Here is a 27,743-nt window from a genome sequence, read left to right on the forward strand (position 1 = left end):
ATCTAATATTTCTGCATGGCTGAATCCCAGCCGATTTAAGAATATTCATGTAGTAAACGCTTAGAGACATCCTTCCAAAGTATGAATTGAGTCTGGAGGGGAGCGGCCCAAAAATCAGTTTTCTACTTTTGGAGTTCTCTTGTAATGTACCCAACTGTATGTGAAGGGACCATCTTGGTCTTCATTGAGTCTCTCTGTGGAGACTGGAGCTTGGAAAGCCAGCACAAGATGTTGCTCAGCTTCTGCTTTGGCTGTAACAACTCTCTTTGTCTCTGATCCAGAGGTTTTGTGTTTTAAGTATATGTGTGGGTGCGTACGTATAATCTGCATGTGTGTGTGTATATATAGTCTGTGTGTGTATGTATAATCTATACATGTGTATAATCTGTGTATGTATAATCTGCATATATAATCTCTGTGTATGTGTGTATATATGTATGTATAATCTATGTGTGTGCATATATATATAATCTATGTGTGTGTGTTAAACTGTGGCAACCTAACTTGTTAGTTCATGAGTAGGATAAACTCTCAGGCTCTCTGCAGCCCCCGACTTAACAAGAGACAGTGTCTTATACAGAAGAAGCATATGCATGCTGGAGTCAGACAGCCTGAGTTGAATTCCAGCACTGCTTCTTCCCTCTTTAGCCAAGAACTTCAGTTTCCTTGACTGCAATGGGGGTAATAATAAAACATGCCCCACCGGGTAGTGATGAAGCTAATAGTGACAGAGTCACAATTTGAATCTGGCTCTTCCCCTTTGGAACCTTGGTTCTCTCAAATGGCAGTACTACATTTGAAGGCAGCATGAAGCAGATTTCACAGGGCCCCTTTTTCTGGGATGCACCCTCATCAGTGCCCCTGATGGGTGGGACCTCCTCCCCAACGCACTGTTCAGCAGGCTGGCCCCACCTTGTCGATATCTTCATGCCGTACAGGAAAGGAAAAGGTGAAGCCCAAGGGTAACTTCTTGTGCTTCATCTGATGCTTGTCCAGGAAGTCAGAGATGCATTCAGAGATGTAGTCAAAAAGCTGGAAAACACATACCCAGGTGAGCCACCCTTGCTTCAGAGGGTGGGCAGGTGGACAATCAACCCAGCCCCTAGCTGCACCCAGCAACGTTCAGCTTCCGCCTGCTTCCTCATCCCGTGAAAGGCTTGGGGCTGGAGCACATCCCTAACCATGACATCAGTTTTCACCCCGGCACCCAGAGTCTTTTTTGCCATACCCCCTGCCTCACCACCCCTCTCGGCCCCACTGCTGACCATCTCAGCTGTGCCGGTCATGACGTCCTCAGGAATGGAGTACATTTGGTGCTTGGTTTTGACGCTCCACTGCCCCTCCTCGCCTTCCCCCACCTTCACCAGCATCACCCTGAAGTTGGTGCCGCCCAGATCCAGGGAGAGGAAGTCCCCGACTTCTGCAACCACAGGGAGAAGCTCATTGGCCTTATGGGTTTCCCCAGCAGCCCTCATGGCCAAGAGAGAGAGGTGGGGAAGGTCCAAAGGGGCCAGACAAGGCCTGCCAAGGCCAGGAATCTGGGGGTCCCCTGGGAAAACTGTGGAAGGGGTCAAAGGCAAGATTAAGAAACAGTCCATGGGAAAGCCTCCAGGATGCAGAGCTGTCCCAGTGTCCCGCCCCTGCACCCCGCCCTGCACCATGTTACCTGAGCCTTCCGGGGTGGAGCGTACATAGGTGGGCAGCATCTTCACACTGGCCTCCTCGTGGGTCTCAAGCCTCAGGCCACGGTCCATCTCCTTCTGCATCCGTCTCATCACCTTCTTCAGGTCCTCCTCTTGCAGCTGGAACTCCGCTAGGATCTTCTCCGCCTGCCAAAGGGATGAGATTGGAAGCAGCCTGGGCTGGGGATGTTGTGTAGGGTGGGGAGGTGGGAAGTCTGGTGGGGCTAGGGCTCAGGGGGAGGAGCAGGTGGAGGACCTCAAGTGATATAGGAAGAGAGCACAGTAGGAGGAACAAGGGGGGAGGGGAAAGCGTGGGTGAGAGGAAAGGGAGAGCAGGAAAAGGAGCATGGAAAGAGGAGAGTGGGGGAAGGAACAAGGGGAAGGTGTAAGGGGGAGGAAAGGGAGCAAGGGGAGAGCGTGGTAGGAGGGCTGGGCCAGTCACATGCTGTCTATACCACCTTGTGTACACAGCAGGAACTGTGCCTTCTTCTGACCCAAAGTCTAGGGAGACCCTTTTAAACTTTGCATGATTTCATGTATGCTCCCAATCAAGGAGCTCCAAAGCACATGAGACAAATATTGTCAAAATTGAAGGGACCAATAGACATTTCAGCAATAATAATAGGAGACTTCAATACACCATTCTCCTCTATATGTAGAACAACAAGACAGAAGATCAACAAGGAAATAGAGAACTTCAATAATTTGATAAGTGAATTAGCTCTAACAGACATATATAGGTTGTTACACCCCCAAACACTAGGATATAGATTCTTCTCTAGTTCTCTCGAAACATTCTCTGGGATAGGTCATATGCTGGGACATAAAACAGGTCTTTAGAAATTTAAGAACATTGAAATTATTCAAAGCACTTTCTCTGATCACAATGGAATGAAGCTGGAAATGGATAACCACCAAAGAACAAGAACTTTCACAAATATATGGAGATTAAATAACACGCTCTTAAACAACCAGTACATTAAAGAATAAATTTTCTAAAGAAATTAGCAGCTGTTTGGAGATGAATGAAAACTAGAATACAACGTATCAGAACTTATGGAATGTGGTGTGGTAGTTAGATTCAGTTGTCAACTTGGCCAGGTGAAGGCACCTAGTTTTGTTGCTGCGGACATGAGCCAATGGTACGTGAACCTCATCTGTTGCTGATTACATCTGCAGTCAGTTAGGAGGCGTGCCTGCTGCAATGAATGATGTTTGACTTAATTGCCTGGTGCTTAAATGAGAGAGCACAATGTAGCACAGCCCAAGCAGCTTGGCATACCTCATCTCAGCACTGCAGCTCAGCCCAGGCCTTTGGAGACACAGAAAGCAATCACCCCGGGGAAAGTTGTTGGAACCCAGAGGCCTGGAGAGAAGACCAGCAGAGATTACCCTGAGCCTTCCCACGTAAGAAAGAACCTCAGATGAAAGTTAACTGCCTTTCCTCTGAAGAACTAACAAAATAAATCCCCTTTTATTAAAAGCCAATCCGTCTCTGGTGTGTTGCATTCCGGCAGCTAGCAAACTAGAACATGTGGCAAAGGCAATGCTGAGAGGGAAATTTACTGCCTTAAATGCCTATATTAAAATAGAAGAAAAAGCAAAAGTCAAGAACTTAACTGCTCACCTGAAGGAACTAGAGAAAGAACAGCAAACTAACCCCCAAAGCAAATAGAAGAAGAGAAATAACAAAGATTAAAGCTGAGTTAAATGAATGGGAAAACAAAAGAACAATAGAGAGAATCAACAAAACCAAAAGTTGATTCTTTGAGAAAAACAGTAAAATCAATGGACCACTAGCAAGGCTGACAAAGAAAAAAGAGAGAGAGGAAGCAAATAAACAAAATCAGAAATGAGAGAGGGGTCATTACCACAGACCCTGAAGAAATAAAAAAAATCATTACAAGATACTAAGAACAACTATATGCCAACAAATTAGACTTAGGTGAAATGGACAAATTCCTGGAAACACATAAACAAGCTACACTGACTCACAAACAAATAGAATATCTCAACAAACCAATCACAAGTAAAGAGATTTGATCCATCATCAAAAATCTTCCTACAAAGAAAAGCCCAGGGCCAAATGGCTTCACAGGGGAATTTTGTTAACATTCCAAAAAGAACCAACATCAATCATGCTCAAACTTTTCCAAAAAATTGAGGAAAAAGGAGCACTACTTAATTCATCTTATGAAGGTAACATTACTTTAATACCAAAACTGCATAAAGATGCTGTAAGAAAGAACAACTACAGGCCAATCTCTCTGATGAACATAGATGCAAAAATTCTCAGCAAAATACTAGCAAATCAAATCCAATGATACACTAAAAGAACTGTACACCCCAACCAAAGGGGGTTTATACCAGTAATGCAAGGATGGTTCAACACAAGGCAATCAATTAAAGTAGGACAGCACATTAACAAATTGAAAATGAAAAAAATCACATGAACATCTTGATTGATGCTAAAAAAGCATTTGACAAAATTAAACATCCTTTTCTCATAAAAACACTTCAAAAGATAGGAATCAAAAGTAACTTCCTCAATATGATAAAGGGCATATATGAAAAACCCATAGCCAGCATTGTACTCAATAGTGAGATACTGAAAACTTTCCCCTTAAGATTGGGGATAAGAAAAGGATGCCCTCTGTCATCACTATTATTCAACATTGTACTAGAAGTTCTAGCTAGAGCAATCAGGCAGGAAAAAGAAATAAAAGGCATCCAATTTGGAAAGGAAGAAGTAAAACTTTCATTATCTGCAGATGACATGAAACTATACTTGGAAAATCCTGAGAAATCTAAAAATCAGTTACTTGAGCTAATAAACAAATTTAGCAAGGTGTCAGGATATAAAATTCATGTGCAAAAATCAGTAATGTTTCTATGTACAAGTAATGAACTAACTGAAGAGTCAGTTAAGGAAAAAATTCCATTCAAAATAGCAATTAAAAATATCAAGTATTTAGGAATGAACTTAACTAGGAATGTAAAGGACTTGTACACAGAGAACTGCATAACATTGCCAAAAGAAATCAAAGAAGATTTAAATAGGTGGAAAGACATTCCCTGCTCTTGGATAGGAAGGTTAAATGTAGTTAAGATGTCAGTTCTCCCCAAATTAATCTACAGATTCAATGCAATACCAATCAAAATTCCATCCACCTACTTTGAAGACTTGGAAAAGCTAGTTACCAAATTCATCTGGAAGGAAAAGAGACCCTGAATAGCTAAAAACATCCTGAAAAAAAAAAGAAGAATGAAGTGGGAGAATTAACGCTTCCTGATTTTAAAACTTAAAGAAAGCCACAGTGGTCAAAACCGCATGGTACTGGCACAAAGATAGAAGTATTGACCAATGGAATTGAATTGAGAGTGCAGAAATAGACCATCTGTGGTCAAGTGATCTTTGACAAAGAACCCCAATCCACCGAACTGAGACAAAATATTCTTTTCAATAAATGGCCATGGGAGAACTGGATATCAATAGCCAATAGAATGAAAGAAGACCCTTAACCTTACACCCTATACAAAAATTAACTCAACGTGGATCAAACATCTAAATATAAGAACCAGTACCATAAAACTCCTGAAAGAAAATGTAGGAAACCATCTTCAAAACCTAGTAATAGGAGGTAGCTTCCTAAATTTTACACCCAAAGACAAGCAACAAAAGAAAAAATAGATAAATGGAAACTCCTCAAAATCAAATGCTTCTGTGCCTCAAAAGATTTTGTCAAAAAGGTGAAGAGGCAGCCAACTCAATGGGAGAAAATATTTGGAAATCACGTATCAGATAAAGGGTTAATATCCTATATACATAAAGAAATCATGCAACTCAACCATAAAAGAACAAACAACCGATTATAAAATGGGGTAATGATATCAATAGGTGGGCAATGCAATGATGGCTCAGTGGCAGAATTTTTGCCAAGAAAATTTTCTCTCATTTTTCACAAGAGAAAATATTGTATGGTCTCATTTAGAAAATACTTATAAGAAAATTTGAGCTTGGATTTTAATCTCTTAAAGTAGTCACATTTAGTCTGGAGCAGTAAGTATTATTTCTGGATTTTGAGAGTCTTTTATATATGTATAACCTAATATTTAAAGATAAGAATGAAACCAGTCAGGTCAGGATTAAATTAATTCAGAATACAGGGGTAAGGAAGACATGGTCAGTATTTTAGAAACAATAAATTTATTGATATATCAATTAAAAATGCTAAAAAGAACCTCATGCGTGATTTCAAACTATTTACCAGTTAAAACCAGTTGACAAATAGAAGCAACAGGGTTCAAAGACCAGTTCCTAAATAAGTTGAACCGAGGGGCACACTGGTGAGCTGAGCAGCAAACAGATGCATGGCTCTCATCCCCTGAGAAAGTCCCCAGGACACAGTTTCCTTTAGTGTCCTCCTGTCCCAAGCCAATTGGGGCCAAACTGGGAAGGTGCAGTCTGGGAGATTTATTGAGGCCCAGCCTCTCCGGAGGGCAGCTTGGCAGCAGGCATTTCTATCTCAAAGGTCCTGCATTCTGCATCTAGGCATTTATTCTAAGGAAAATAAATGGACTAGCCTGCACAAGAGAGAATTGAGGCATGACCATTTATAAGGAAAGATTGGTCTACTGGGAGGCGTTTGGTTAAGGAAAGCAAGGCAGCCCAGCCTATGGAATGCTCTTAGGCATTAGGGGAGGTGGGGTCTCTGCCCAACATGGAAAGATGCCTGCACACCTGCACACACAAGGTCAGGTTCAAAGCTCTCACTTCCCGCGAACAGCAGACACCTGCGTTGCGTGGCTGTCACCATGGGCTCCTCACAGGATAGCCCAAGGACTGACGCGCCCCTGTGGGTCTCTGCCCAGGTCCCCAGCATCTCAAGGCTGCTCTGACGCAGCATGTGGCCCATGGTATATGCACGTGTGTGTGTGTGTGTGTGTGTGTGTGTGTGTGTGTGTCCCTAGCAGCATGGCCTGTATTCCTGGAGAAAATATTACCAGATATGCTGGTAATCTCCTGGCAGTGGTAAGAAAAGAAATCGTAAAGATATTTTCATTTCCAAGGAAAAAACAAAGATATTCTGAGAAAAACTGTGAAGCCACTCTTCACAAAAGTTCACATTCTCTTGCATGTAGTTTCACGTACAGGGTTGGGTGCTGTGGTTGTTTGGAGCTGTATGTACCCCAGAAGAATGTGTTCTTAAATGTAATTCATTCCTGTTGGTGTGGGCCTTATGGTGAGATTACTTCACTTAAGATGCGGCCCATCTTAAACTTATTACTGGAGTCCTTTATAAGAGAATGAAATTCAGACACAGCAAGAAAAAGCCACAGAAGGAGCAGCCAGAAGCTGAACATCAAAGGAACCTGGAAAAGAAGGGAGACACCAGGAGACACCACCATGTATCTTGCTATGTGACAAGCTAAGGACCAAGGATCACAGGCAGCCAGTCCCAGAACAACACAGTCTTCAAGGAGAAAGCATCACCTTGATGATGCCTTGATTTGAACTTTCTTTTAGCCTCAAAACCATGAGCTTATAAATTCCCATTGCTTGTGTTGACCCATTTCATGGTATTTGTGTGAACAGCCTAAGAAACAGGGGGGTTGGGGATACTCTAAATTCCAGCCAGGAGCCAGCACAGCCATTTGTCCCTTCTTCCTTCATCTTCAGAACCCAGATTTGGTCAGGGGTAGCACATTAAAGGAAGGCAGACTCCTCCCCTGTCCCCAGATATCTGTAATGGTCTAAGCCAAGCAGATCAATCTCATTTCTTTTTGCTGGTGAGTAGTGTAGTGTTGGGCATTTCTGGCCAATGACAGCTGAAGGGAAGCCTGATTTTAACAAGAAGAAGGGGCCACCTCTAACTTTGTGAATATAGCTGTACAAGGATGTGATGACAGGCACTGTGGCAGCCATTCTGTACCTGTGAGGAGACAGGCTTGAGGGGCAAAAGCTGTTATCATACTCCAGATGGTGGGGGAGAGAGATATACTGAGACTGGTCCTGGTGGCATCCAGTTGAGCCAGCCCCAGGATCACCCCCTCCATGGGCTGGTTAAGGAACACATATATGCTTAAGCCACAGTGAGTCAGACTTCCTGTTTCTTATAGCCCAAAGCATTACTCAGGGATACAGGTTCCTGGATAAGAACCACAAAAAATGTGAACCCAGGGAGGGCTGAAAAGGGATGAGGCTGACAAAGACTATGAAAAAACCCCAAACAGAACAAAACACCCATGTTGGCTAAGCAGACATTGTTCTGCAGCTCTGGGTATTGGTGGTGGTGGTGGGAGATCAGATTGCAGCCCACCCCAAGGTGGCCTCCTATGATACACACCTGTCCTGGGTTGAAGAACCCTGTCAAATCTACATTCACCTGGAACCTCAGGATGTGATCTTATTGGAACAGGGTTTTTTACAGATTTAATTCATTAAGTTGAGGTCACACTGGATTACAGCGGACCCTAAATCCAATGACTGGCATCCTTATAAGGAGAGGAGAGGCTTAGACACAGATGGGAGAAGTCCAGGTGATGATGGGGTAGAGATTGGAGTGATGCAGCCACCAGCCAAAGAATGCCAGCAGCCCCCAGAACTTGGAAGACACAAGGAAATGTTCTCTCTTAAAGGCTTCAGAGGGAGCAAGGCCTGCTGACGTCTTGATTTCCAATAGCTGTCCTCCAGAACAGCCAGATAATACATTTTGATTGTTTTAAGCCACCCAGTTTGTAGCAAATTTGTTACAGAAGCCCAAGGAAATTGACACACCACCCCTGATAACATCTTCAGCACTCTGTGTAGCAATCCAGGCTTTTCTCACTGGTTCACAGCTACAGACTTTGCTCTCCTTCCTTCACACATGAAATATGCCAGGAGAGACACAAATTGTGGGGTATAGCCACACAGTGTCACAACTGGGAATGAAATGCTAACCATAATCTGCTACAACGTGGAAGAACCGCAAAGACATTAGGCTAAATGAAGTAAGCCAGGCACACTTTTGTCCTTACAAAGAGTGTATGATTTCACTCATATGAAATATCTAGGACAGGCAAATTCATAGAGACAGAAAGTAGATTTGAGGTTACAAGGGGCTGGTGGGAGGAGGAAATGGGAAATTAATGCTTAATGGGTGCAGAGTTTCTGTTGGGAGTGATGACAATTTTTTGGCAATGGATGGCGATGACGTGAGCACAACATTGTGCATGTAATTAATGCCACTGAATTGTACGCATAAAAATGACAAAATGGTAAAAATTATGGTATGTGTAAGTTACCACACCCAAACCTGGCCTAACGGTTAGGAAATTTGCTGAATTTTCCTAACCAGCTGGCTGCACCCAAGGTTTCACCAGGCTACCTCCCCCTTGGCAACAGCCAGTCCCACCTGTTGTTCATGTGTCCAAAGGCTCACAGAAGTCCCTTGTGTAACACACGCCAGCCTGTACAGGGTCTACAAAGGTCTGCACACCACGTTGTGTGCAGATCTTTACAAGGCTGTCCCGATGTGCCGGTTATAGAGTGGCCATGAGTTCTGAACAAAGTGGGGCCACTATTGCAGGGTTCAAGTCGGGGTGGGGGGGATGTCTCAAGGTATGGCTGCGGGATCCTACAGGCCAGACCATGAGGCCCTCTCTTAGCCATCTGCCCATCTGTGACCTGCAGAGCTTGTCCTGAAAATTGCCAGGTCTGGGGACCACCTGCTAGCTCAATGGAACTCACAGCGGCACTTGAGAATTTCTATCTGTTGTAGTTTCGTAATTGTATCTGGTGTAATGAATTGCCACAAATTGGGTGCCTTACAACAAACAAAATCTATTCTCTTACCTTCTGGGAACTGGCAATCCAAAGTCAAGGTGGTTGACAGGGCCTTGCTTCCTCTGGACACTCTAGGAAATTCTCCTCCTTGGCCTCTCCCAACTTCTGGTGGTTCCCAGCATCCCTTGGCTTGTGGTGGCATCATTTCAATCCCTGCCTCTCATGCCCTCCTCCCCAGTTTTCATCTGTGTCCAAATTTCCTCTTTCTATAAGTAATGCTGCTATGAATATTGGTGTGCAAATGTCTGCTTGTGTCCTTGCCCTTAGGTCTTCTGAATATACACCTAGCGATGGGATCACTGGATCATGTAGCAGTTCTATACTTAGCTTCCTGAGGAACTGCTAAACTGCCTTCTAGAGTGCTTGTACCATTTTACATTCCCACCTAGTTGGCCTTATTTTAACTAATCACATCTTTAAAGACCCTATTTCTAAACACAGTCGCATTCCCAGGGTAGGAAATAGGATTGAACATGTCATTTTGGGGGGGCTGGGGGGCTGAGGAACACAAGTCAAGTCATAATAGTAATAAAAATTTCGTTCTGACGCAATTCTGCATGGGTGGCCTGGTGGCTGAGCGCTGTGAGAGGGACTGCTTCCACCAGCACCCATGCCTGGCAGAAAAATATTCCATGGCCTTCAGAGGATGAGACAGATCTCTAAAAGGTGCACCTGTGGCACAACAGAGAGTGAGAGGGGAACCTTATATATGACATGGGTCCATCTCTGTCAATGTTGTTTCTGGCATATAGATTGATTTTGCCTAGTATAATATCCACAAAAGCTTAACTTTGCTAGTAGCATTGCAAAAGAGATTTTTGCCTAAAAGTCTGAATTTCTGGCCTTTTTTCTGGCCTGCATTCTCACTGGGGTATGGGGAGATTGCCTGCTTTGGGCAGGCAGTGTGGGGACCTGAGGGGTGATGGTGCCTGCAGATGTGTCTGCAGAGCCCCACCCCACCCCAAGTGCTGTTAAACCCTTCACTGTCCATTCCAGAGTCTGAGGGGAGAAAGGGATGGAGAAGGATGCTGGAAGGTTCCAAGTCTGCAGTTCAATGCTTCAGGTGGCCATGAGCTGGCATGGCCCCTAGAAGATTTCAATCCCTTGGGGTGAGGGGGTCCTCCAAGCATGTCTGGGCCTGCCAGCGCCCACACTCCAGTGCTCCATCAGTGCACAGAGACACTGCAGAGGAATTGCTGCAAAGCCCTTGGGCAGGCACCTCCCCACTGGCCCCTCCCGCAGGCCCCTCAAGGCTGTGAGTACTCAGTGACTACAGGCGGGAACAGAATGGGCATTCAGAACATTTAATAAGCTCAATACACTGGCTGAGGCTGCAGCTCCTGACCCTCTGGGCCTCTCAGGACATTCTGGAGGCTTATCCCAGAAACAGAGACAGCAGCCGAGGCTGGGGCTACACCTACCGTGGGCCAGGCTCTGCCTTGCTGCCCTCAGGCCTCCCCCAGGATTCTGACATTCACCCCAAGGTGTAGATACTTCTCTAGGTCCATTTGCCCAAATGAGGCCCAGAGAGGCCGAATGCTTTCCAGAGCTCTCAGCCCTGTGCTTGGACTCCAGAGCCCACTCCTGCCCACTTCCTGGGCTGCCTCCTGCACAGCAGGGACACGCGACTTTGACTTCGGGGGCTAGCCAATGCCTTCCTGGAGCCAGGTCACAAAGCCCCTATAGCGAGTCTCCAGCTGGGAGTCTGTGCAGGAGGCTTTTTACACAGCTTGCATGAGCAGCCTAGGAAATGCACAGATCCCTCTTGAGCAGCATTGAGAAACCCGCCTATCCTCACTGGTCACTCTGAGACCCCCCCCCAACTCTACCATCATCCCCCAGTACAGGCCTCTGGAGACAAACAAGCTCAGCCAGCCCTGCCTTCTCCCTCTCCCGCCTCTAGCAGCCTCCAAGAGACATCTGGCTGTTGTTGGCGAGGTCTGGACAGCTCACAGATGTTCTCCTTGCTGACGTCACCCAGTAAGTAAACAGGACACATCACTAGAACTTCACAGCTACAATCCCAACAGCAGATATTTTCTGCTTCCAGGGAGAGAGAACGACTTCCTAGAAGAGACAGCTGCCTGATCATGTGTAAGGATGGATGCTCCTGTGCCATGGTGTCTGCTTGGTATCAGCTGGCTGCCACATGTGGACGTGGAGGGTGGTGGAGAGCAGGACAAGTCCTTCCCCTAACCTGTGCTGGGAGCCATGGAATATAACCCAATAGACAAGTAATGGAGAAGGTGGTGGAAAAAGTAAAACAGGGCAAGGTAAAGGGTGAGGTGATTGTGTTTTACGTAAATTGCTGGGGTGAATCCTTCTGATTAGGTAAGGGCAGGTTTGATCAGAGATTGAGAAAGCAGAGGCAGGAGCAGGTGTCTTGCTGGGGCCCCTGCTGGGCTTGACTCTGGCCCCAGAAGGATGAGAAGCCTATGGGAGGTTATCTCCTGGGACCCAGCTTCAATAGGACCAGGCTACTTTGGCTGCAGATTGGAGGATGGGAAGAAGCAGGGAGGTGGTAAAAGCAGAAAGTTCTAGATGTATTTTGAAGGTGAGGGAAGGAGAAGAGTCTAAGACAACTCCACAGGTTTGGCCTGAGCAACTGGAAGGAGAGGTTCTGGTTGCTGAGATGGGGAAGGCAAGAATGCGACTGAGGCAGGTTGTGATGTCGGTGGACCGGGTGGAGGTGCCAAGCAATGGGTAGGCACAAGAGGGTAGAGCTCAGGGAGAGTCTGGCCAGGGTGTAAATTTGGAAGCAGTATGCAAGCAGTTCTGAAGGCCCATGGGATGGGATAAGGCCACTGAGACAAGCACAGGTAAGGGAGAGGGTGGAGATCTGAACTTAAGGGGAGGTGACTGGTGAGCAGGCTTGCAAGGAATCTACTGTGTGCCCCTTCACGCACAAGCCCCTGACCCCTGCCCCTTAGCTTGTTGCACCAACCCCAGGACCCAGGACATTTTGATGAAATTATACAGAGAAAGCCCCAGAGATGCTTCAGAGCCAAAACTAAACCATGTTCTCTCCTTCCTCTTTGAATTCTCTTTTTAGTTTCCCCTTGATACCTTTTGAAATTTGAAATCCCCACCAAGGCAGCCAACTCAAATTGCCAATCAAGCCCCTAGTTCATTACCTTTGCCCCACTGCAAAGTAAACCCACCCCTATAAGACCGATAAACCCTCATCCAACCAATAGGAGTCAAGCTGCCTTCCTCTTTATGTCTATAAAATTCGCTCTCCAGTCTTAGAACCTCAAAGCTGCTTCTGTTTTTGCAAGTGATCTGGCTTCCTTGCTGCAGCAAAACTTATGGTGTCCCAAATTAAATTCTGTCATCTTCACACTTGACCCCAATTTGTCTTCCGGTACCTCTGGTTCACCGGAAGAAGAGGAACTAAAGGGAGCCAGCTGGCGGGAACGCGAGTGCCGAGGGCCACTCTGAGCCAGCTGTGCCTGCCCAGGAGTTGCTCAGCCAGCGCAGGTGGAGCTGGAGGCTTCAGACTAGGCCTTGTAGTCAGGGCTCTCCTTCTTTCCCACCCTGCCCCAGGCCCACCCCTGGCTCCAGCTGGAAAGAGCCTGGGTGCTGTGAGCTGCTCTCACACTGGTGGAAGAAGTATGTGCCCAAGTCAAGGAGTCGCTGGGTCTGCATGCCCCGGGAGCTGGGGACAGCTTGGTCCTCACTCCTCCCTTGGCACTGTTGGGGAAGCCTCCCCTCTCTCCTGCCCTTCTCACCAGCTGGTCGTGCCGGGTCTGGCCTAGACACCTGGGACCTGGGGTGGCAAGCTCAGGCTTTCCCTGATGTCTGGGCTGGGTCTGGGGAGACCTGCATGGACAGTTCCCTGGGAGCATTGGAATGAAAGTAGACCTGGTCTATAGCTACAGATAGCTTCCTTTTTTATACAGACCCAGCAGAGGGAAACAGCTTCAGAGTTGCAGTCACACTTATAAAAGTCCGTGCTGGGAAGCCATTCTGCCCTCCCTTTTTCTTAAGGCCCGCCCTTCAAAGACTCACACAGAATACAGGAACCAGGCAAGGAAGGAGGTGCTCAGGGTAGGCTGAGATGAGAAACAACCACCCCGGGACTGGCCTGGCTACTAGAAAGGAGAGGAGGCCTGGTAGGGCCTCTGACCACAGACGAGGAAGCTGAGGCCCAGGCACAAGACCATGAGAGGTATGAGCCCAGTGGTCATCTCCCACTGCTGGACACAGGACCTGGAATTGCCACAGCCACTCTCCAACAGGCACATGCACCTAGGTAGGCAGCCCAGTGCAGGACCTTAGCTTTGGGAGGCTGACAGAAGGCATGGCCGCACCCTGCAGGGGGCTCTCTCCCTTCCTCACCCCAACTGGGACCTGGAGGATACCTTGGGGCCAACTGCTAGTGCCTTGATACCTTCCTGCCCATCCACACATCCCTGACCTTCCATCTCTACCATCTTAAGCATCTGTGATATGGTAGGGATAAGGTATGCAGCACTCTTGATAGAGTGGACACTGTCACTTCTTTTTTTTTAGCATTTGTTCCCCTTATTATTTATTTTTATTCCATATGTTCTACTCCTTTGTTGACAAGGTAGATAAAAGGAACATCAGACACAAGGTTTTCACAATCACACAGTCACATGGTGACAGCTGCATCATTATTCAATCATCCTCAAGAAACATGGCTACTGGAACACAGCTCTACATTTTCAGGCAGTTCCCTCCAGCCTCTCCATTACATCTTGAATAACAAGATGGTATCTACTTGATGCATAAGAAAAACCTCCAGGGTAACCTCTCGACTCTGTTTGGAATCTCTCAGCCATTGACACTTTGTCTCATTTCCCTTTTCCCCCTTTTGGTCGAGAAGGTTTTCTCAATCCCTTGATGCTAAGTCTCAGCTCATTCTAAGGTTTTTCTCAATCCCTTGATGCTGAGTCTCAACTCTATCCAAGATCTCTGTCCCATGTTGCCAGGAAGGTCCACACCCCTGGGAGTCATGTCCCACGTAGAGAGGGGGAAGGTGGTGAGACTGCTCGTTGTGTTGGCTGGAGAGAGGGGCTACATCTGAGCAACAAAAGAGGCTCTCTTGCAGGTAACTCTTAGGCCTAAATTTTAAATAGTCTTGACCTATCCTTTGTGGGGTTAAGTTTCATATGAACAAACCCTAAGACTGGGGGCTCTGCCTATAGCTTTGGTTGTCCACACTGCTTGTGAGAATATCAAGAATTCAACTTGGGGAAGTTGAATTTCTCCCCGTTCTCACCACTCCCCAAAGGGGGCTTTGCAGATACTTTTCCATTCACTGATCGAATCACTCTGGGATTCATCGGGGCATCACTCTGGACAAACCAGCAAAATCTCATGTCCTACCTGAGATTCCAAGTACTTATGGCGTTCAATCAAACTATCTACATAAGTTGTATTAGGAAACGCACTAGTCAAAATATAAATTTTGTAACAAATAAACATTTTTTGCTTTAGTCTCACACAGAAGGTGACATTTTAAAATATTAATTACCATCTATTTTCAGTACCCTGCAATAATGACATTCCTTTGTTCTTCCTCATGCAAAAACATTTTTAAAATTGTACCTGGTACATTTCACTATTATTATATACTCTAGACATTCCTAGATTATACCATCTCAATCTTTAATATCTATCATTCTTTCTGATTTCACTTTTGTTCCCAGCCCTCCTCCCTCTATCATTCTCACATGCAGCTTCATTCAGTGTTTTAACATAATTATATTACAGTTAGGTAGTATCGTGCTGTCCATTTCTGAGTTTTTGTATCCAGTCCTGTTGCACAGTCTGTATCCCTTCAGCTCCAATGACCCAATATCTTACCCTATTTCTATCTCCTGATGGTCTCTGTTATGAACAAAATATTCCAGGTTTATTCACTAATGTCAGTTCATATCAATGAGACCATACAATCCTTTAGTTTTGGCTAGTCTCACTCAGCATAATGTTCTCAAGGTCCATCCATGTTGTTACATACCACTGTCACTTCTTATGACCCAGTGACCCAGGCCAGCTGCCCAAGCATTCCCAGGTAGGAGAGTCCCCACCTCCACCTCACAGAACTGCCAGGACCTGGGAGCCCCTAGATGCAGAAAGCACTGAGCCAGTACGGCCTCTTCCTTGTCAAGCCCCAGCTGCCAGCACCTGAAGTGAACATGTTGGTGTGTGTGGGGGGGAGTTGGGAGGGGAAAGCTTCTAGGGGAAGCTCCTGGTAAGACACCTCTACCCCTAAGCTTTACCCTTGATACTTCTCCTGCAGGTGTTTGGGCAGGGAGTGTCAGGAGGGTGACAATGAGGAGGAGTCAGGCAAGAGAGGGGTGAGGACAAGCATGTCTGCCACCTGCCACCTTCAAAGGAGCACAGCCATCCCCACCCTTTGCACTCCCTGATGTGATCTGCCACTAGGAATTACCTCTGCTCCCGACCCTGGTCCCCAGCCCTTCTGTTCTGCTGAGTTCAAGCTCCCTTGAAAAGAAAGGGCTGGTTCTTTAGAAGGGGTCCTTACCAGGTTCAGAGTTGGCCGGGCCATCACCATCTCTCTAGGAAAGTTTTGGAAGGTGGAGACGCCCTGTGGCCTCCTGGCCTTGAGCTCATCTGTGGTAGGTAAGGCAGACAGCCCAGGGAGGCAGGATGAGCTCCGAAATACTTGACTTTTTACTGCCCTGAGGTCAGGGGCTTGGGAGGTGGGGCAGAGAGGAAAGAGGAAGTTACCTTGAGCCAGGTCAGAGACCCTGAGTGACCTATCATGCCCTCTACATATAGAGCAGAACATAGGATTTGCTGTCCAGAGGTTCTGGGGGAGGTGAAAGAAAGGGTCTTTCCACCGTCCAAGGCTGGGTGGGTTTTTAATTCAATGCTTTCCCATGCCCTTTTGATGCAGGGGCCAGGGGGTAGCCAGGGTGCCCTGGGGTGCAGGAAGCCACCTGGATTTGAAATGCCTGACAAACGGGAAAGGGGAGGGGGCAGGAAAAGAGGCTTTGCCTGTGCCAAGTGTTTGGACTTGATCTTGGAGGTGATGGGGATCCCAGGAGGTTGTTAATTAGGGTCAAATTGTGTTTATAAATTCTGGGGTCTGAGTGGAGCTTGGGTAGAATGGTGGGGCTGGTTCATAGGCCCTTGCTGATTTCCAGGCAGGACCTGAAGCAGCCCTGAATCAAGGGCTTGGGAAATGGGGTGCAGGGAGGCATGAGGGAGCATGAAGTGGCACAGGAGGATGTGGGAGGGACGGAGGGCTCAGGGGAGTTCAGGGAGTGCAGGGGGTCACGGAGGCATGGGGGAAATAGGGGGCACTAAGGACTGTGGGGGGTATAGGGTGTATGGTGGTGGTGGGTACTCAGGAGGGCATAGGGTCAGGAGAGGCTGGAGCAGAGACTTTCAGATTCATCAGGCCCCCCACCTTCCCTCCCACAACCCCTGCACAAAGACAGGGCAGGCCACAAGCTTTGCTAACCTCAGCCTGCTCTCCCAGGGGGAACCCCGAATGCCTGTATTAATCAAGCCTCTCTTCCTGAGCAAGTTGCTCCCCTGTCCCTTTGGCCAGGTCGAAGGTGGGGAAAGGTGAGTGCTGAGATGACCCAGCCTGAAAGTAGCTTTCTGCCCTTGCCAGGAGCAGCTAAAATTATCTGGGGCTCCCAAGAGATCAAGAAACAGGTAGAAGTTTGACAGAAAGCCCAGGCTTTCCCACCAATGACCAGTGTGGTTGCCATGAGGGAACACTTGACACGATCAATCCCTTTCCCAAAATAGATAAAAAATGGCTTCGCCAGGCTACAGAGGGTCACCACCTGCTCAGCCTCTAGCTCTGAACCACCGTTTGCACATCCCAGGGTTTGAAGTGGGGGCCCTTCCAGCCTTAGACAGGCCAAGAGGGCCTACCCTTCTTCCATTCCTGACACACAGACATGGGAGGAAGGTTGAAATTATCCCACATGTTGCCCCTAGAATGCCTAACACCCTCTATGAGTGGAGGGTATGGGCAAAGACTGGGCAGAGACAGTTGGCCCTTCCTGGTTGCCTGTATTCTTAGGCCCATCCTGCTTGCTTCTGTGAGCATCAAGGATCTTGGTGACCACCTCTCCTCATTCACAGGTACCTGTGAGTATAGGAAGGGGCCCAGTACCACCATTTCCCCACATTAGTTGACTCTCCAGATGCCAATTCTCAAACCTCAGGCCACCCTTCTGTGCACCCCACCTGTCCTCCTTAAGTGAAGGAGCCACTCCAATTGGTCGGCACTGGGCTACAGCCCAGAGATTAACCCAGCCAGGGACAAAGGAGAGGAGCCAGGAAGGGGATGGCCTCAGAGATGGTGGTTCACAAGGGGTGGCTGAAGGACCAGGGACTACCCAAGATATAATTATAGTCTTCCATATCCAAGAGCTGTCTCAAGGAGGATGGATAGATATGGTCTCTGTTTGAAATTTCTTAGAAAGCAGAGTTGTCCAACAATGGGATAGCATGTCTCAGTTGATAGTGAGCTCCCTGATAATGGGGTGAGAAAGAACCAGGGCATTTGAAAGGGCACAATCAGAAGGGATGGGACTCATGCTCCATGTCACAGTTGGTAATCCCAGCCCTTGGCTGCTCAAGTTGGAGCTGATCAACGGCATCATTTGATTTTCGTTTTCATTTATCCCAAGAAAATAACCTGACAAGTCTGGCAATGGATATTTCAGGTTATTTATCTTAGAATCAGAACATGGGGCACAATCTAAGTATCCCCCTATAGAGGATCAGTTAAATAAATTATGCCACATCTATACGCAGACGTTAAAAGTGGTAGGATTAATTTACCCTGTGGTCATGGAAAGATGTCCATGATGCACTGTAGAAAGGGAACATGGTAGCCACTCACCATGAGGGCCTCCAACGCATCGCGCCTTTGGTGTCCCCACCCTCGTCCTGTCCCCTCCCACACCAAGTAGTTCGACCTGTGTGACTAACAGGATATTGCAGAAATGGTGACGTGTGACTTCTGAGCCTAGGCCATGAGAGACACTGCAGCTACTGCCTTGCTCTCCTTGGACTGTCCTGGTGGAAGCCAGCCGCCATGTCATGGGATACCCAAAGCCTATGGAGAGTCCCACTGAGAGGAACCGAGGCTTCCTGCAGACAGGCAGGCACATGAGTGGCCACTCTGAAAGCAGACCATCCAGCTCCAGCTGTATCTTCAGATGAGAGCAGAGCCATAGAACACCTTGTCTGCAACCTCAGGAAAGGCCTGAGCCAACTGAACTCTTTCTGAATTCCTGAGTAACCTGGAATTCAGACCATAAATGTTGCTGGCTGTTCTAAGTTTTTTGGTTGTTTTTTTTTCCACCTGGGTGGCTTTTATTCCACAGGTTATCACCGTTTTTCGATGTGGAGGACACAAGAAGATGACTGCAATCCACAGCTCCCAGCCAAGGCAAGCACCACCCAGGGGCCGGTGGCCTCTGCCTAGTGAGGGAGGCACTTCTGCAGCAGGCATCCGGGACATGTCTGCAGGCATCCCCAGCTCTCCTTCCCATAGCCTGCATGTCTGCAGTATACAGACATATATTTCACCTGTACAGTGTCAGTTATGAAACTAAAAACTGACCACATCTCTCTACACTAATGTCACAGACACTGTCAGTAGAAGACAGCAAATCCAGTGTTGCTGCTCGCCCTCCAGGAAACTACACATCTCACCTGGTAAGAGACCAGGGCAAAACTGGGGCCGACACCACCTCTCTACTGCTCAGGCAGGCAGGTGGCTGCAGGGCATTCGGGCCCTGCATTGCTGGACACACACACACACACACACACACAGAAACCCAGATCATGGAGCACATCACACCAAATGCAAAATCCCAAAGGCCCTTCCAGGAGGTGGAGCCTAGAGGCCAGGAGTGTTGGGGGGAACCTGAGGGAACTTAAATGGATCAGGACCTTGTCCTCAGTGTCACTTCCCATCACAGCAAAATCATGGGAAGTCTGGGGTACACCAGAGTGTGGGTGCCCCTACCACATGCAGGAGCCCCCTGAGGCCAGGGCTACCCTTCCCAGCCACAACCTTCAAAGGTTCAGTAGCAACAGTTGTTTGATGAGTGGGTGGGCACAGCAGGTGACACAAGGCTGCTGCCGGTGCAAGGTAGGCCCCTAAGTTTTGAGGTAACTTGTTACACAGCAATAGGTAACTAACACAGGGGAAAGGGTACAAAGTATGGTATCCATTTTTTGGTCCTATATATGGACATTTGCTTGGAGGGAAATATAGCAGAATGGTAAGAGCTTCCACAGTGGGAGGATGAGTGATTCTAATTTGTTTTCTTTTTTGTTTATCTGCATTTCCTAGGCTTTTCTTAAGGAATGTGCATTAATGGAGTGATATTTTGAAAACGAACTTAAAAGAGAAATCCAAAATGTTGGTTGGGACTTACCTGATATTTTTGCACAAAGGTTGCAAGGGCCAGATGCTAAAGGACATTTAAATGGGCCAAATTGCCAGATCTCGTATGCCAGTGGGCAGGAAGAGGGGAGGAGGCCAGGGAGCCCACATTTGGAGTCTAGGGGAACCCAGAACACTGGTCCTTCCCCAAATGGCCTGTGCTCTGACCACCCCTCAACACAGCTGGGCACCTAGAGGTACCCTTTCACTTATGCAACCTGGGCATGGAGGTCAGGGTGGTGTTGCAAGTATTTGTCTGCAGGCTGCCTGTGTCCTCATGCTAAGGGTGAGGCCAGGGGCCTGGTGGAGTGTGAGGGGGAAGGTGTCAAGCAAGGCTGCGCTGGGTCTGGCTGTGGGGGCTGGGTGGGTGGGTGTCCTGCAGCTAGGACATCAGAGACAGAAAGGCAAGGGGCACATGAGCCAGGAGACAGCAGGGATAAGCTTGGAATTATAGTAACACAACTAGCATGTGTGCAGTGGTTTCCACATGGACACTTCACATGGACTACACCGACCTGTCCATTGGACTCTGCATGGAGACCACACAGCTGCAAGCGGCCTGGCTGGGACCTACACCCTGGCCAGTGTGACTCTGGGATTGTTGCCAGTTTGGTTTCCTTGACTAGTCTGCGAGCTCCTTGTGGTCCAAGCATATGTAGAGGGCCAGGAAATGCCCTTTGGGGCTGCTTGCATGTTGGAGATGTTCAGAGGCTTTAGCTACAGCCACAGAGGTCTCTGCCCAGTGTCTACCAAGGAAGGCAGATGGGATTTGGTTTTAGATTGAACTGTGTCCCATGTTGAACCCTGTGAGTTAATTCATTTGTAAATGGGATCTTAGAAGATCCCTTGGAAGGGAATCAAGATGGGGCTTACTCCAATATGACTAGAGTCCTTATAAACAAAGGAAATCTGGATATGGTTAGGGGGAGATAGACGGCCATGGGCCAGAGGCAGAGATTGAGTTATGGCTTGCTGGCAAGCCACCACCAGAACCCTGCAGACTTTGGAGAGAGCATGAACCTGCTAACACTTTCACTTTGTATATCTTGCCTCCAATGCTCTGAGGCAATAAATTCCTATTGTCTAAGCCAACAGGTCTGTAGTTCTGTAGTATTTGTTCCAGCAGCCTTGGCAGGGGGAGGCTGGACCGGAGGGTCACTCAGAGCGCTCTCGTAGAAAGGCAGGGTAACTCCAAGTAGTTTAGCAATTGTGGAGTCACCAACCTGAGTTTGAATGCCGACCTGTCATTCACTTGCCTTAGGCAAGTTCCTTCATGCTTCTGGGCCTCAGTTTTGTCATTTGTCAAATGGGGATAGCAATTTACCTCCCTCACAGGGCCATTGAGAAGTTTACATGAGAATGTGCAGGTAAGACTGTTAGCACATGTACATTGTTCAATAATTGCAGCTACTGCTGCTGGCAAAAGATGCTTTGCATCATTTTCAGAGTTCAGAACACAAGCTGCCCCAGAGCTCTTGCTCTCTGGCAGATCTAAAGCCCTTGATCCCACTCTGGCACCTGTGGAAGTGTTCTAAGGAGAAGAAGAGGCAGCCCAGCCTCTAGAAAGCAGCCCCATAGTAAATCAATGAAGCTTCTTGCTTGAAGAGAGAATGACTAAATAGACGGTCTATTTTCATAGCAAAAGCAAGGTTTTTACTTCCCAAACAGAATTGCCACCCCATCACTCCTGCGTATTCAATCATCCAGTAAACAGTGTTTCCAGCAGTTTCCTTGTACAGTTCTAGAGACTAAACAAGTGTCCTAGGGCCTGTACACAGGACCAGAGATGCTGACTGCTTCCAGATTCCCCCAAATCACACAGAAAACAGAAGAAGATTTTGTGTGGCAAAGACCCATTTGGAAATCTCGATTAAGCAAAGGGACTCACTATAAAGATTATAATTTGGCGGTGTGGCCTTACTACTGAGGTTTCAGGTGGTCTCCAAGAAGCTACCTGCTGTTGAGGCAAGAGAGGAGGAGGGTCTGGGGAAGAAAGAAATAAAGTATTTGTACTAACCATGTCTAGGAGGAACTTTGTAGTTCTTGCACATTTCTGCCTTCTGTGAGCAAGTAGGGGAGATGCTTACTACCTTTTTTTGAGGGAAATTTATCAATAAAACTCCCACAAGTTTGGCCTGTAAAAGCCCTTGATTGTTCAAGCCATAAAACAACCCTTCAGCCCCCAAACTTTCATCAACAGAAATTGGGCTATGAAAAGGCTTACTGCCAAAACTCACTTCAAACACAGCTGAGAGGGGTGGGGGCAATAGTCAAGGAGAAATCTCCCAAATAGCAGATGCCCAAGGCTGCAGAGAACGGTGGGAAATTGAGTTTGCTCAAGAGACAGAACCAGAGTCAGAGCAAGGAACATCCCCAATGCAATGTAAGGAGGACTTCTGAACCCCTGCTGGGTGGGATTTCATCCTTGCCATGGAAGTGACTTCTTTATGTTCCATTCTTCCATTTTCCAAATGGGAATTTTTATGACAGATGCCCTGTCCATGCTCCCTTGTCACAAATTGGGCAAGGAAGGATGGAGAAGTCATTTGTCTTTTTAGTTCATAGATTCCTGGACACCAAGCAGCATTATCTGAATCATTACCTGAAGCATTATCTGATGAGGTGGCCTGCCTGTAACCCAGAGATTCTGGGTTTTGCCCTGGATAAAGAGACTGCATGGAATCTTGGGTTACCTCTTATGGGAAGGTATGAATGTGTATTCAGTGTATAAGAAGAAAGATGCACAGGGATATCTGGTGGCTAGAGGAGGGACTGTGGCCAGCTGTTCTGTATTTCCCAGCCTCCCTTGCAGTTGGATGTATACAAGTTCTTGCTTATGGAATTTGAGCAGAAGTGATGTGTATCGTTCCCAGGTCCAGGCTTTTATGGAAAAGTTGGCTCCTCCATGTTCTTTCTTTCTTTCTTTTTTTTTCTTTTTGCATGGGCAGGCACCGGAAATTGAACCTGGGTCTCCCGCATGGCAGGCAGGAACTCTGCCTGCTGAGCCACCGTGGCCAGCCCACCACATTCTTTCTTATTTTTGCATGGGCTAGATGCTAAAGGCAATAAGCCTCTGGCAGTGGGGGGGGGGGGGGGGAGTGGGGCCATGAAGCAGGATAAAACTGGGTTCTATAATACTATGCCTCCCCCAGCCAAATAACACCTACATTTGACTACTATATGAATGAAGACTATGATTTCATTGTGGAGACCCATTTCATGTTTTGGTCTATTGGTTACAGTGATTAAGTGTACCCTAATTAATAACAAAATGATGGTATCAGTGAACAAAAATAGGCTGAAAGGAAATGTTGGATCACTTATTCATTCCACTCTTACTGAATCGCTAATTTTTGTTCAGTCTAAGGTTACAAAAGTGGTTAGTTTTTAGTTCCCAAGTTGCTTACAGTCTAGCAGAAGAGACAGACAAATAACTGTAATACAAAAAGATTCTGGTGATGAGAAAGCTGTAGAGTCTTTGGAGAACATGAAAGAGACTGGTGGATATAGGGCAGGTCGCATAAAAACCTTCCAGCCACCCTTGGCATGTGAGTGAGAACTGGCCAGGAAGAGAAAGGAGGGAAGGACATCTAGAGAGAGGGGCCTGCAGGACCACAATGAGGTGATTGAAGAAAGGCAAGTATTTTAGAACTCAGATGGAAGGTGCTCAAGGACACACTTAGCAAAGGAGGCTGAAGCCAGACTAGAAATGAAGGACAAAAAGGCAACCCAAAATTTTGTCCACTTGAAATTGAAAGCACTCTTCTAAATGACATTTAGGCCAAAGAGGATATCTAAATTGAATTAGAGACCACTTAATAAATGGATGCTCATGCATGTTCCAAATATAAGAATTACGGCTACTAGCCAAAGCAGACCTCAAAGGAACATTTTCATTCTTATGTACACTTAAGAAAATATAGAAGATGGAAAGCTGATGAACATTCTTCTCAGCATGCTAAAAACCCCAATACACAGAAGACAAAGTACACCTAGGGAAAGAAAAGTAGAATAAAGGAACCAGTAATGCAAAAGCAGAAACAAATTATGCATAAAACAAACAAACAAACAAAAAGCAGTGAACTTGATAAAAAAAAAAAATCCCAAACCCAGTTCTTTTAAAAGACCAATAAAATAAATGGAAATCTTGTCAGAGAAAAAAGACACCAATAAACAGTTTTAGGAACATGGTTACAGATTCAGAGGAACTTGAAAATCTTCTGAGTTGTATAAACAACATATTTCAATAAAGTAAAAAAATCTAGAGGAAATGGTTGCTTTTCAAAAAATTAGAAAGCATCAAAATTGATTCAGGAAGACAGAAAAACCTGAACAGATTGATAGCGATAGGAAAAAAAATGCTAAAAGATGTCAAAGACCCCTAACAAGAATACCAGACCTACCTAGTTTTTTTTTCAGTTCAGCCAATTTCAATTTAAAAGGACATTTATCTTCTATCCTTTTTATCAGTTTCTTATCACACACATGTCTGTCTGCCTCCCCTTTCTTCTGAGCACTCTTCGTCACAGTCTTGGTTTTCTTCACCATCTTGACGTCCCTGAGACCAGAGACATCATGTGGTGTTCGAGAGCAGCCACAACTCCGCGCTATAGAAGAGGGTGGAACAGAGTCTTCCTGTTTGCTTTTCCTGGTAATGTTCTGAGATCTTCTCGCCCAGACTGCATAGTGGACATTGTCTTTATCATCCATGTCAACACCAAGACTACACATCTCATTCTCCAAAACTTCCTGCTGAACCTTTTTAGCAGTTTGAGGTGTTCTGGGTCCCTGTGTATTCTTTTCTTTGAACTGCAGAATTTTCAGTTTCTTTATTTCTCTAATTTGCTTTGCCAACTGTCAGACTTCCAGCATTTCCTCATTTTCACTTTCAGATTCACTGTCATACTCTCCAGCAGCTGTTCTTAGTTTTCTTCTTTTTCTAACTCTTCCAATTTCTTCATGATATCAGGATCACTATAATCAGCTATATTATGGCCTTTCCAGATCTCTGGTATCTTATATTTTCGGATGAATCCATTAAATTCCAGCACTTCTCATGGAACCTTGAGTAGGACATGAGATTGTGTTGGTTTGTTCAGAGTGATGCCCCGATAAATCCCAGAGTGATTTGATCAGTGAATAAAAAAGTATTTGCAAAGTCCCCTTGGGAGAATGGTGAGAACGAGGGAAAATTCAACCTCCCCAAGCTGAATTCTTGAATATTCTCACAAGCAGTGTGGACAACCAAAGCTATAGGCTGAGTCTCCAGTCTTTGGGTTTGTTCATATGAAACTTAACCCCACAAAGGATAGGTCAAGACTACTTAAAATTAGGCCTAAGAGTCACCCCCAAGAGAACTTCTTTTGTTACTCAGATGTGGCCTCTCTCTCCAGCCAACACAGGATGCAAACTCACCACCCTCCCCCTGTCTACATGGGACATAACTCCCAGGGGTGTGGATCTTCCTGGCAACGTGGGATAGAAATCCTAGAATGAGCTGAGACTCAGCATCAAGGGATTAAGAAAACCTTCTCAACCAAAAGGGGGAAGAGTGAAATGAGACAAAGTGTCAATGGCTGAGAGATTCCAAACAGAGTCAAGAGGTTATCCTGGAGGCTATTCTTACATGTTAAGTAGATATCACCTTGTTATTCAAGATGTAATGGAGAGGCTGGAGGGAACTGCCTGAAAACGTAGAGCTGTGTTCCAGTAGCCATGTTTCTTGATGATGATTGTATAATGATATAGCTTTCACAATGTGACCGTGTGATTGTGAAAACCTTGTGTCTGATGCTCCTTTTATCTACCTTGTCAACAGATCAGTAGAACATATGGAATAAAGATAAATAATAGGGGGAACAAATGTTAAAATAAGTTTAGATTGAAATACTAGTGATCAATGAAAGGGAAAGGTAAGGGGTATGGAAAGTACAATTTATTTATTTATTTTTTTTTTCTGTTTTCATTTTATTTCTTTTTCTGTTGTCTTTTTATTTCTTTTTCTGAATTGATGCAAATGTTCTAAGAAATGATCATGATGATGAATATGCAACTATGTGATGATATTGTGAATTACTGATTATATATTTAGAATGGAATGATCATATGTTAAAAAAATGTTCTTGGAAATTTATTGGGTTTTTTTGTATATTTTTTATATTTCACAATTAAAAAAATGATTAAAAAATTCCAGTACTTCTGAAAATCTAAAATATAATCATCTCCCATTTTCAGCTCAATATCTCATTCTATCTCTTTTTAGGCTCCTCAGTTTCCATTTTCTTCTTACGGACCACTACTCTTTCTGGAATGAAAGGTAGTTTTTTCTTATCATTTCTTTCGTTTGGTAGGGCTAAATGCAATCTGTTCAGCACCTCATTCACTTTATTTCCTTTCATTATGGTTTCAACCCAATGAGCCAAAAGCCTGCCACAAGCCTCTGTTTTAACTTTAATAATCCTCTATCAGGGTGCTAGTTTCTATCACAGGAAATCCTTCAGCCTGCAAATCAATAAATACTTTCTGATCATCTTCAGAAAGCTCAGCTACTCCCTTCACATCACATTTATTTGCTATAACTATAAGAGGCTTATTGACAAAGAAAGGCCTAATATTTTGGAAGAGTTCTAGCTGCTCCTTCAATCCGTGACCACATTGTTCAGACAAATCCATTACATACAGAATTGCAGCACAAAGGCCAGCCAGTGATGTGATAACCTGCATTTCAATGGTGTTCTTATCCTCCAAAGAGTGATCCAAAATCCTTGGAGTATCCACAAGCTGCCAACATAGACATTTGTAATCCATGTGCCCAACAAACAAAGATTTAGTTGTAAAGGCATAAGGCTGAACATCTACATCTGCTCTTATCACTTTGTTGAAGCTGAATTTTCTGACATTTGGGTACCCACATAAAAGCAAAATCCTTGTATTTGGATCAATGGTTGGCAAACGGGATAAATGTTGATGCACTTGTTCCAAATATTCCAAATTCTGTTTCTGTCTCTTGATAATAGTGCACATTTGTCCAAGGGCAGCCCATTTTAGCTGTTTGCAGCAGTAGAGAGAATCTCCGTATTTCATAATCCATGCATAATCTTTAGTAACATTGTCCACTAAATTTTTGGCAATATTTATTTATCCTAGAGCCAACTTATAATGATCCTTGTCATAGAGAATATTCATCAAATCGGCATAAAATGGATGGATATAGCCCAATTTGGGGAAATCAGATAAAATCTGTGAAAGTCTGTCATGGTAATTTTGTTGCATAAATTTGACTTTCCTCATGTAAAAATGTCTAACACAATAAATTTGGTAATGTTTATGAATAACTGTTGGAGTCTTTTGTTGAGTCTTTGATAATGTCAGGTCAATAAAGTCCTTGGCGGACAGAACCACCATAATTGTCCTGAAGTTGTAGTGTGCCATGGTCGTGTACCGGAGCCCACTACCAGAATAGCATGGAGCAAACTTCATGATGAAACTTCGGCATGTCCTGCCTACCTAGTTTTAAAGGTGAGTTCTTAAAAACTTTAAGACGCAATTTATTCCTTTTATTTAAAAGGATAGAAAGCATAGAAAAAGATAGAAGCTCCCTCAAACTATTTCATTAGGGCTGATATTCAGATTACATAAGGATGACACAAAAAGAAAGCTTTTGATCAATCTCACTTATGATGCAAATATAAAAATCACAAATAAAACCTCAACAAATCCCATCTAAGAATTTATTAAATTATGAGAAATCTTCCCCCTCGATAATTTAATATATTTAATACCACAATAGATGCCAGAAACTTGATAAAAT

At 45.5% G+C, this 27,743-nt stretch overlaps 1 pseudogene; it reads right to left on the minus strand.

Moving 5' to 3' along the window:
- Positions 1–1,067: 1,067 nt before the first annotated feature.
- LOC143680848 (GTP-binding protein 4-like) lies at positions 1,068–27,364 on the minus strand (annotated as a pseudogene).
- Between the last annotated feature and the right edge of the window lie 379 nt (positions 27,365–27,743).

Source organism: Tamandua tetradactyla, chromosome 1 (genome assembly GCF_023851605.1).
Source record: "Tamandua tetradactyla isolate mTamTet1 chromosome 1, mTamTet1.pri, whole genome shotgun sequence".
Classification (NCBI taxonomy): domain Eukaryota; kingdom Metazoa; phylum Chordata; class Mammalia; order Pilosa; family Myrmecophagidae; genus Tamandua; species Tamandua tetradactyla.